Source organism: Dioscorea cayenensis, chromosome 4 (assembly GCF_009730915.1).
Source record: "Dioscorea cayenensis subsp. rotundata cultivar TDr96_F1 chromosome 4, TDr96_F1_v2_PseudoChromosome.rev07_lg8_w22 25.fasta, whole genome shotgun sequence".
In the NCBI taxonomy this organism is placed as follows: Eukaryota; Viridiplantae; Streptophyta; class Magnoliopsida; order Dioscoreales; family Dioscoreaceae; genus Dioscorea; species Dioscorea cayenensis.
In genome coordinates, this window is record NC_052474.1 from 9,755,388 (window position 1) to 9,767,820 (window position 12,433).

A 12,433-nucleotide genomic window follows, 5' to 3' on the forward strand; every position below is an offset into this window, starting at 1 on the left:
ACAAAGATATCCATTTCCTCGTGAATATCCATCTGGTTTACTGAAAAGAAAAAAGATATCCATCCATTTTACCCTTGAAAGGTATAGGTAAATAAACTTTATACTCATACACTCCCAAATTGTAATGGGTAAGTACTTTTGAGTAAGCGTGTATGGACCTACACCTTTTACATATAGGAGGTTGCAATCAATTTCTAAAATATTTACAAAACTCCACCTAATTTATTATAACCATAAAATACATAAATAATAGTAATTAAGGCAAAGACCGGCTACACAAGGTAATATCTTAACCTATGTGGCTATGTTGTTCTTTCAAAATTATTATAAGTTTGTTTTTTTTAATCTTGTTAATTTTTACCGTAATAAATTACTTAATAAAATAATTTTATAACAAAAATTACCGACCTTCCCAATGCTAGCATCTTTTATTTCCACAAAGTGCAAATATTACCTAAGATTTCCATCTACAATCAATGGTCAAGTTCTCCATTAGCTTGTTAATTAATTAATCTATCTACTATTGTATCACCTAAAAAACTCATTAATGTTGTGTAGGCTTAGGTACAACTCTTTAATTAATATAAATTTCCCAACAACTTGTATTGCTTACAAGTCTATTATTTCTTAAATACAAACTTATTCTATCAACTTCAATTTAGCTTCATCAGAAAAAGGATATTCAATAGGAGAAAATTAGGAAAATTAATTGAAATAAAAAAATGATTTAATCAAAACAATTAACATCAATTGCCTTGAATACTTTTGGTGACATTGATGGGTCACCCAAATTTTCTTTTTTAGATATACCAAAATTTCTTTTTTAGATATACCAAATTTTATATGTATATTCAATTAATATGTATTGTAGGCTAGCAATTTGGATTCCATTATTTGAAAAACAGACTCTAATTAGAGAAGACACATTCTGCCTCCTCTCAGGGGCTGACGGAGACCTTTTCGGAGGTTTGTGAGAACTAATTATTTTATGAATATTATCACTTGTAACATAAGGGGACTAAGGAGACCAGCTAAGTGGTTTCTGGTTATGGACTTTTTAAATATGCATTTTGTCGAAGTTTGTTATTTACAAGAATTAAAGCTTGAAGAGATTACAATTTCCACTTGGCGAGAAATTGACGGCAGTCATCTTGACCAATTCGCTTATGTTCCTACAAGAGGTTCTGCAGATGGTATCATCATGGGTTGGAACAATGTGCTCTTGAATGGAAAAATTGAAAAGGTGGGCGAATTTAGTTTGACAGTAGAGTTCTCTTCCAAGAAGGATAACTTTAAATGGCACTTCCTTACGATGTACGGTCCTATTGCAAGGACCTTTAAGCAAGCCTTCAATTTTCCTTGGATTGTTTGTGATGACTTCAATGCAATTTTTTCACTGTAAAATAAAATATCGGGTGCTCGCAATCTGGTAGACATTCGAAATGCTAATGCCTTTTTACATGATCTAGATCTGGTGGAGCCCTCTTCAGTTGGCAAAAGATTTACTTGGACAAACAGGCAAGCATACCCTATCTGGGTGAAACTAGATTGCTTCATAGTTAACAATGCTTGGGTGGCTCACTTCCCTAAGCTAATTCAGAATAGTCTACCTCGACTGGTCAGATCATGTGCCGATCCGGCTGGAAGTGGGTGACCATTGTTCCAATTCAAGACCTTTTCGATATGAATTAGGGTGGTCTATATCAACGGAGTTTCAGGAGTTAGTGAGTCATTAGTGGGGGAAACTAACTCTTGTGGGTTGTGGTGCATTTACTTTTGCAAAAAAGTGGTATGTCTTCAGAGCATCTAAAACAATGTGCTAAATTTAGCTTCGGTTCTATTAAACTTAAGAAGCTAGAGCTACAGCATGAGGTGGAAGAGTTCAACATCATTAAGGAGAAAAGACGCCTTATGCTTCTGGAGTCGCGGCAAGAACAAGTGCTTTTCGAGAAGTTGGGAGAGATTCGTAAGCAAGAGATTTACTAGAAACAGAGATCACGGTAGCAATGGTTGAAGCAAGGTGATGAAAACACGAAGTTCTTTCATGCGGTTGTAAATGGGCATAAAAATTAGAATTTTATTCCAAGGATTCAACTTGGTGGTGATGTCCTCGCAAATCCTCGCTACATTGGAAAAGTTTTCACGGAGCATTTTCAACAACAGTTTGGGCAGATGCGAAATGCACAATTTAAAGTTGACTTCCAGAAGCTGTTATAAAACAAGATACATGTTTGATTTGTTGCAATTGGAACACCCATTTACGTTGACGGAAATCAAGGAAGCTGTCTTTGAGTTAGGAGGTGACAAAGCCCCGAGGCCAGACGGCTTCCCAATTCAATTTTTTAAGCAATTCTTGGATACAATCAAGCTGGACTCTTGGAAACTTTGTGAGAATTATTACTTTGGGAGAGCCAATTTGGAAAGAATTAACTAGGCAAGTATTGCTCTCATTCCTAAGGTTGAGACACCCAAACCGCCGGGATGACTACAGACCCATCAGTCTAATTAATTCTTCTCTAAAAATTCTGTCTAAGTTTCTGGCGACGAGATTGAGCAAGGTCATGAATTCACTTATTGAAGCTGATCAGTCTGCTTTTTTTTAAAAAAGGAAGATGCATCTTATACAATATTTCCACTACTGAAGAACTGATTTTCAGTATACATAAACGTAGGCTCATGGGCACATCCTGAAAGTCGACTCTGTGAAGGCTTTTGATTTCATTGACTAGGATTTTCTCTTCAACCTTTGAAAAGTTTGGGGTTTTAGAGAAAGATGGGTTGGATGGATCCAAAATATTTTGTTCTCCTCGAAGGCAAATATACTTGTTAATGTATCACCAAATGGCTACATTCGTTCTAAGATGAGGCTTAACCAAGGAGATCCGTTATCGGTATTATTGTTCGTCTTGGTTACTGATGTTTTAAGTTCTATGTTTTCTCATGCTCTTACATCCAAGGTCTTGGTCGGTGTGCCGCTTAGCGAATTCGGAAGTAGGTGTAACCTCCATTATGATGTCAATCTTTTGATTTTGACCATGGGCGGGCTTGAGGATCTAAGAATTATGAAGCTAATTTTAATTATATTTGAAGGTGTGACAGGCATACAAACAAACTTCACAAAAACTTGCCTTTTCTCAAGTCGTATGGGTAAGCTTCCAGAGGTTGAACCTACTGAAACTTTAAACTGTAAAGTAGGTCTACTTCCAATCACCAACCTGGGAGTATCAATTTTAGGTAGATGGCCTCATCAGCAAGATTGGAAGGGGATTATTCTTAAAGTGAGGAAGTGACTCTCGTCTTGGAAAGTACACCATCTATCTTTAGGTGGTCGCCTAACTCTAGTAAACTCTGTACTATCTGCGCTTCCAACATATTGGATGTCCATCTTTAGATTGTCGTTATGGGTAATTAAGGAGATCGACCGTATCAGGAGGGATTTCTTATGGTCTGGACCAGATATTGATTATTCGGGTTGTAGGCATGTTTTTGGGAAGAATCTTTGTCCTCCACGTGACCAGGGTGGTTGTGGCATTCTAGACCTCTACAACTTTAATTAGGCATTACTAGGAAAATGGTGATGGATGTTTATGACTATACCCAACTGGTGTGGGTCAAAGATGATTTCAATACAATTATAGTTTGTCCTGTTGGAATCTATTCCCTAAACAGACGGGTTGAATTTTATTATTATTTTTTTTGGAAAGAGATTAGCTATTTGCAGGCTTTAAGAGGTTGTATTTTACCTGATATCACCTCGGGCCATGAGACACTTTTTTGGAAAGACCGTTGGTTCAATGGTATCGCAACCATGTACTTATGGTCGAAAGAATTCAGGAATATGCAACAGCAAATGGCATAGTGCGGGACCTCACCCTTCTTTTAGATGTGGCCCCCTTCTCTGAGAACTTGGAGACTCGGCATCACAGGGACCTATTGAGGATGAATTTTGGGGAGACATGGTATAAGAAATGGTGGAATCTTACGATGAATGGTGCATTCTCGGTGAAGTCCTTGTACAACTTTCTAAATGATGGCGGGTTACGTTGCCTGGTGGTGAGGTTCTTTTGGATTAACAGTTGCCCTAAAAAGATTAACCTATTCAATTGGCTAATGTGGAAGAACAAAGTTCTTTCTTTTGAGAATCTTAAGAAATGAAAGTGTAATAAGCTTCCGACGGTACTTGCATGATGTGTCATTTGGGGATTAAGTCCGTGGATCATCTTTTCATTCATTGTTCTTTTGTTAGACAAATTTAGGAACAATTCATTAGACTGCAGCAGCGTCCTAAACCACTCTCTATGTTCAATCTTTGGGACTCGTGGAGATGGCTTGTTCGATCTTCAATGAGGGATTTGGGAGATTTAGTGGTGATAGCACTTGTGTGGAATATCTGGTTTGCTAGGAATGATCATATTTTTAATGTCAATGTCTTGCATGCTCATGTTATTATTTTCAAAATTGATCGTATACTTTTATCCTGGTTCTCTTCAGTCACAAAGGAATCACAAGCGAAGTTAGAAGACTCCATGGCTATCATCCAAAACAGTCTGGAGGTTCCTCAGACCTCGAGCTGAGGAATCTTTTGGGATTCCAACGTCCGAGGAGACACAGGGTCTAAGCACGGGCTAGGGCCTTTCTGTGTGTGTGTGGGGGGGGGAGGGCAGGGAGAATGCCCTTTGTTCCTCCTTCTTGTTTCATGTTATGTTATTTATGTTTCTTTTGAGTTTTGTGACTACATCTAGTCATTTGTGTGCTCTCTTTTGTTTCCTACTCTGCTCTTCACTTTGGTAGAGTAATGTAAAAAGATCCAATCTCGTATAGGCTACGAATAAGGAAAAGAACTCTTCCATTATCCCTATCCATATTCCTCATCAATATAATTAAATATTATTATACATAATGTTAGTATAAAACTAATAGTTATTATTCAATTTAATTTTGAATTAATTAATTAAATATTTAAAAACTTTATATACGTGTTCTAATCTGTCTTATTTAAGTTAATTGAAGAATTGAGGGATGAGTGAAGAAAGGGGATTAACCAGCAGATCAAGAAAGATGACTTTTTAGCCTCGCCAATATTCATTGTCATCCCTAAGATATATACATATATCACTTGATACATAGGGTAATTGTGCATCATGCACCTAGCCCTTATATATCTCCCCACACACATGTATGTGTTTATATTTATGTAGGCATACATGAAGTTCAATGTGTATAAATTAAATACATAGTGAGAATACCAATGCAAACAAAAAAATATAAGGGGAGACAACCAACTGAATTGACTAACACCACATAGAGCATGCTCTTATTGTTGATAGACACATGGGAGGTGGAGGAGATCATTTAAAAATCCCATCAATGACACAACACACAAGATTTGCTCCATAGTTACCCCAAATGAAGGAAGAGAAAATAAGAGGAGGAGGAGGAGGAGGAGAAGGGGGAGATGAAGGTGTTGAAGTCTCTATATGGGACTGTGGCAGCCCCCTATATGATACATTTGAGCTGGTGTCCTTCAGCCACCTTCTTGACAGGCATGTCATGGCCTTGCCATTCACTCATGGAAGCTCAATCAAACAAGTTTCAGAGCTTGGGAAGTCATGGAAGATGAGAGAGATGAATAAGAATATTGACAGGAATTCAAAGACCAGGCTGCTGAAGATGATCTTCGGCTCCATTGTTTTCTGGAGGAGACACTGAAGCAGTACATCCATGAATACTATTTTCTAGAAGATATGTTTGTGTGTGTGTGTGTGTGTGTGTTTGGGCTTTGTTTTTCTGTCATTTCTGCAGAAATTTCTGCAGATTTCATTGCATGATCCCCTGCTTTGTGGAATTGCATTGCATGAATGTTGACTTAAAAAAAAATTAATCTATGTGTTACTGTCACTAATTTCGGCAGAAATACATGTATTTGTTCTGTGATTGAAGTGTTGGATTGTCAGAGAGAAATGATAATCGTAATCTCTGAAAAAATCAATTACTCGTTCACTTTTTTTAATAAAGTCTTAGTTTACATATCCATTTTTTTTAAAAAAAAAAATATCAGTTAGGTGAAAAATCTAAATCAATTTGTGTGTTCAAGTATCCAACACTAATTTTCTAGATATAAATGTATGTCTTTATCATTAACCGCTTAAAAAGCAGCACTGAAAGCTACCCTTTTATGCAGTCGCCAATTAATTCATTTTCTTTTTAGGTTTCTGCAACATCAAACAACAGAAGCTGTAGGATAGGGTTGTTAATTTACCTTGGATCCAACAAGGACCACAATTCTCCACCCTGACAGGTCTAAAGCCGGGACTATAATTCGAGAAATAGGATTGGGGTCGGAGAAGGAATGTAAATCCCTGTCGGGGACAGGGCCTGACAGGGAATCTCTTCCCTACCCTGCACCGTCTCCGAATATATAATTTTAATATTATATATATAATATTAAAAAATTATTTATATAAAATAAATATATATATTATTAAAAGATAATAAACTTGATGTACTTGATAGATGACAAAAAAAAAAATTGGGGATGAGAAATCACCGAACCTGGGTGATCCCCATGAGGACGGGGACAGAGAAAAATTTTTCACCATACTCGGGTTCAAGGCAGAGTCGAGAATGAGTTTGGCAAGTCAAGATCGGGCTCGGGGAATACATCCTCGAGTGAATTCCCATTCCATTGACATCGCTAGTGTTGAAGCTTGTGAATACCTTCAAGAAATGTCAGCCATTTGTGGATCCCAGGAAGGATTCCCAAAAGCCTCTAATAGAGAGAGCACCACTAGCCAGCCTGTTTTTATTTTGTACCACACTTTATGTTGAGTTTTCATCTTTGTTGTGTGTGAGACTTCTTAATTGCCACACACCTAGTATTATACTCATTTATTTTTTTTTCTAGTATACTTCTCCAATACTTCTTAATTGCCACACACCTAGAAAGTTATTAATTTCTTCGGTAGTAAGAAAATCATTAAAATTATTATTTAAAAAAAGATTTAATTCATGCAAAGAACAAAAGTTCCAATATTTGAATTTGCAAAACTAATTTGTGTTTGGGAAGGATCATTTTGACTAGTATTATGTTTGTCGGCATGCCTTTTCAAATGACCCGTTCCACCCGAAGTTTGACAAGAAAAATCATTTTTTGCATTTTTTACAAATGGCACGAGTCCCTTTGTTTGGAATTTCAACAATATTATAAAATTGCCATACACCCGAAGTTCTTTTTCTTGTGCTTGTTGGAGGCTTTACTACTTGGATGCTCCCATATTAGGGGATTCGAGTAAAAGGCTCATCTCGAAGTGTGAATCATCAAAATTTTAGGAGTTGTTTTTCATTATGGTGTATCAGAAAGAAAAAAATTGGGAGAGCCGGCCATTATAAAAAATAAAAAAAAGTTTAGGGTTACCTCAACCTTGATGATGTAAATTTAATTCGTGGTTTTCTTGAAAAGTCCGAATTGATGAATTGATGAGAAGGTGGGGGAATTGCCGGATTGATGAAACACTTGAGCCGGATTTGACAAACTTCAAATCTTGAACTTGAAGAGATTGAGAACTAAGAGAGCTTGGAGTCTTCAATGCTTGAGAGATTAGAACAAGAATGAGTAATTTGGTGTGGAGAAATATGTAAATGTTTGAGGGTATTTATAGGTTTTTTAAAATTTTCTAATTCCCAAGATACCCTTGTAAACTAGCCATTTATTGTTGTTAAAAAGGGTAAAAAAGTAATTATATTTCAAAGTCTGAAATAGCCTTAAAAATTAGCCGTTTTATAGTTTTTAGAGGGGCTATAAATGTCATTTTATAGTATTTAAATAGTTGGAGAAACAAATAATAAAAAAATGGTGGGTCGTGTCGGGCCGGCCCGCAACAGCTAGTTGCGGGCCGTGCTTGGGCTAGCCCAGCCCAGGTGGGCCGCAGGTCGTGCCGGCCCGCGGGCCACCAACCTGTGGCCTGGCATGGCCCAGAGATATGGGTCGTGCCAGCCTGGCACTATAGCTGTCCGTGCCAGGCCAGGCACGGCCCAAACCGTGCTGGGCCGTGCTGGGCTCGGGCCAACACGGCCCAGTTTGCAACTCTACCCTGGATGATGGAGGAAGCTCTCCCCTTTACAGGATTGCTAAAAAGACACTTGAGAAACTTATTTCCTATCTACTTTCACTTAGCCTCCAAAAGATCCCCCAAAAACTCTTAGTAAAATCTTTTAAACATAACCACTTATGGGCGGCTTATGGGTGTAATAATAAGGCCGTAAGAAGTTGGAGATGATGGGTCACGTGCCTTATGGGCATCTTACGACCGTAAGTTCTTCCTATAATGTCTTCTTTCTTAGTGTTACTATCCAACTTATGGCCGTAAGTGTTAGACTATATGATAGGGACGCAAATGTATGTGCCAATCGCATAATAGTAGTGTGCGTAAAGCAAAGTGTCAATCCACATGGAAGAAAGTGAATACTAGTAATAGCCCTAATTAAGAAAATTGGCCTAATCAATCGAATGATGTGTATGTGAACAAAAGAGAATGAAACAATAAATATAGAAATAAAAGAAAAGAGACATCAAGGGAAGAAATGATGTCCAAGCATAGTATCCATCTAGGGTTATAAAGTATATGACAAAAGTTTCCTAAATATACAATTTTATTCAAACCGAGAGATTTTTAGAATTATACTAAACCCTGATTTATTAGGTGAAGAGTAACTGAATAGGTGCAGAGTTGATACATATATCCACACAATCGCATTAACACTCTATAAAATCTCGCCTTGAGCTTTTGACAATGTCTTAAGTAGATAATCTCCCTCGAAGAGAGAGATTACCCCTAATCCGAATACAGAGTAGAGATACGATTTCTCCTTAAATCTACTCCACATAATTTCAAAGAACATGGAGATTATCACTAAATCACTTGAGAGGATTGAGGAAGACGAGGTCTCCAAAGTACCCTAACTAGAGGCTTACTCACAATCCCATAGAACTGTTGCATGTCTATGCTAGGTGGGAATTTTTCTCATCATCAAGCACATCAAACATATAAAAACTAGGTGGTTTTTGCCACAATTCCAATAATTCAATAAAAACATGCAATTAGACATGAAAACATGAATTGCAATTAAAGAAATGAAAGAGCACAAACATCCACAACCATTGTCAAAGTATAAACCTAGATGTCAACTATGCCCAAACATCTACAAATTAGCCCTCCATTAATGGAAGGCAAGCATTCAAGATACAAGTAATAGGAGGAAATATGAAAACCCCTTCTCAATTGTGCCGATGAAGGATCGCCAGAAAAGCCCTAGGAAAGCTTCCACGCACGCCACCAAGGTGAGCCTGATGACTACGATCTCCAATCCCCTTAAATTTGGATCCAAATCTTCCTTGAAATAGCCCCTTGAGTGTTGGAGATTTGTCTCCTATCTTCCCTAACTTCACCTTTAAGAATCGCCCAAAAGAAAAGTAAAGAATGCCCTAAAAATCTTCATCAGATCTATTTATACCTGACTACTTACGGGCTGCTTACGGGAGTAAGGACGTGGCCATAAGGGAGCTAGAAGAGATGGTCGTGACCTTTACGGGAACACTTACGGCCGTAAGTCTCATCCATAAGGTCTTCTATTTGTGTTACGGTCCAGCTTACGAGCGTAAGCGCTGGACCGTAAACTTCACTATGTTGCTTCTTGTGACCGCCCTTACGGGCGTATGCTTTGGTTGTAAACTCCTCTAAATGGTACTTATGAGCATCCTTATGGGTGTAGGATCCTCTGATTTGGCTCTAAATCCCCTTTATGGGCATAAGCATGCCTACAAAGTTCACTTGAATCTACTTACGGTCATAAGGTAGTCCATAAGCTGCCCATAAGCTACCTGGTTTTGCCTTATCCTTCTTAAAATGATACCGAGAGAGCTCCAACTTCTTCATTTAAGGTCTAGAATGTTTTTTTTGTCTCTCTCTCTCTCTCTCTCTCTCTCATCTTAAGGTGTTGCCCTAAGCCTGTTAATGTAAAACACGCTAGATTTAGCATCGAATTCCACAATATTACTCTAATACATGCTGAATGAGTGTACAAAGTGATATAAAATACATGAATGTTGTACACTCATCACTGTAAACTTCTCTGGATGCGCTTGCGACCTCCATCACAGGTGTTTGTACTCCAAGTAAACTCTTCTAAATGGGCCTTATGGTTTAGCTTATAGGTGTAAGTCCTACTCGTAAGTCCCTTTGTCTGGTAGTTATACTCCTACTTACAAGCATAACCATGCCCGCAAGGTTCTCTAGATGATACTTACAGTCGTAATTGTGGTCATAAAGGGGTTGTAAGGTGTTCTATCAAGCCTATTCCCTTGTTCTTGATATCAAGAGAGCTCTTTCTTCTTTGTTTTGGCTCAATATTGCTTCTTTTAGCTCCTCCTTTTATTATGTACTATTCATCACCTGAAATCCCATTTTACACCATTTTAAGTATGATCTTTCAAATAAGCTCCCTAATACATGCTAATTAAGTGTATAAAATAATATAAAATCATGTTTAATTATACACTTATCAGTGCCTGCCCTCACCAAACGAGGACTAGATTGAATATGCCTAATATTTAAGCTCAACATAGTGTTTATAATGAATGAACCCTTGTCAACTATTATCTCATGGAAGACCTATCTATTACTTAAATTCTCTTCCTTATGATGCCCCCTTACTTAAATTCTTTTTTTATTTTATTTTTATTTTATTTATTTTTTTGTAAGTATGCCTAACTATACCACTTGTGATGGACGTCACTTCTATGCTTCTATATATTGTATTACTTATTATTTGTACATGTTCCTACTTTAATATACTTCAGTGATATCCATTTTTTTCAGATAGATATATGTATATATACAGTAAAACATTGATAAATTAATAACTTTAATTAAATAATATTTTCTATCTAATCAAACTCATACTTACGTGCTAAATTAACAATTTCACTAAATACATGAGATAACAATCTTTAAAACTCTTTAGGGCCTAATGAAAATATAAAGTAATAATTCATTGAATATATAATAAAAGTAATATATTCTAGTCTTCACAGCATTTCAACTAGTTGAGGAGACTATTTAGATTTCTTCAATCTTAATCAGTAGTGATTTTTGATAATTAATAGTCATTTTTAATGGGAAGTTTATGATAGCAGCAAGTCTTTCACAAAGGCATTACATACCTTAACTTCAATTACTACTAAATAGGCCTTTCCCCAACCAAATCCTTCAAGTAGTAGTTAAGTTTGTATTAGTGCAAATTCTAAACCCATATCTTCTTACCCAATCTTCTAATTCCCATGCTCCACTTGTAATTGACCATTTGCTGTGGTTTTCCTCAGTTCCATGTTACATTAGCATTATGTGCATGGCTTAGGCTAAGACCATCTCTAATGGCCCTAAAACCTCCACTCAATGAGTGCTCAAACCACTAAGCGCTCAACCCGTAGGCTCCATTAAAACTTTTTATTTAAAATTTTTTAAAAAAATTCAAATAAAGCATGGGCCCACATATCAACTTTTAAAATGTAAACGTTGGGATGCAACGGGCTAATAATTTTTTTTAATTTTCTAATTTTTTAAATTTTTATTTTATCTCTATAAATACACTTATATTCCCAAACAAAATGTGTGTGCTTCTCCATTTCTTCATCTTTGAATTTTCTACTATATTATGGATAAAAATACTCCTCCATCTTCCCAAGCTTTAAATTTTTAAAATAATTTTTAAAACTTTTCATATTCTTTCTTTCCACCAAATATGCAAAATTTTCAATATCCTCAAAATTCAAAAAATTATCCTAACTCACAAATTTTCCCCACTTTTATCCAAATGCCCCAAATCAACCAAAGTTTTCATATGATTATCCTATAATTTTTGGGACCCGGTTTTTTCTATCCAAGAATGGCAAGTCAACAATCCAATGTAGAAGCAAGTGGCTTTCAAATTCATTGAAATGACCCAAAAATTTGGATAAAAATTCTCATGCCTATCAACAGAATACAACGAAATAGGTTCATTTTCTGGCTCTCAATTTCTCCCTTATTCCACATGACCAGGAATTAAGAAGATCATTCTGGATGAAGACCAACATGAAGATCAAGTTAAAAATGGTAGCCTTGAAGCATGGAAGATGATAAAATGCTCATGAGTGCATGGCTTACAATTTCAACTAATAGCATTATAGGCACTAAACAAAATGATAGGACGTTTTGGAAACTAGTGAGCCTGTATTTCAATGAAAATAAGCGATCTGGTTTAAAAAGAATAAAATAACTAGTTGTAAGAAACAATGGTTTTGGGTGCTTCCACTTATTAATGATTTAACCAATTATACAACAGATTATTAAGGAAGCTTCATAGTGGATGAAGTGATCAGTTGAAGGAACGTGCTTGT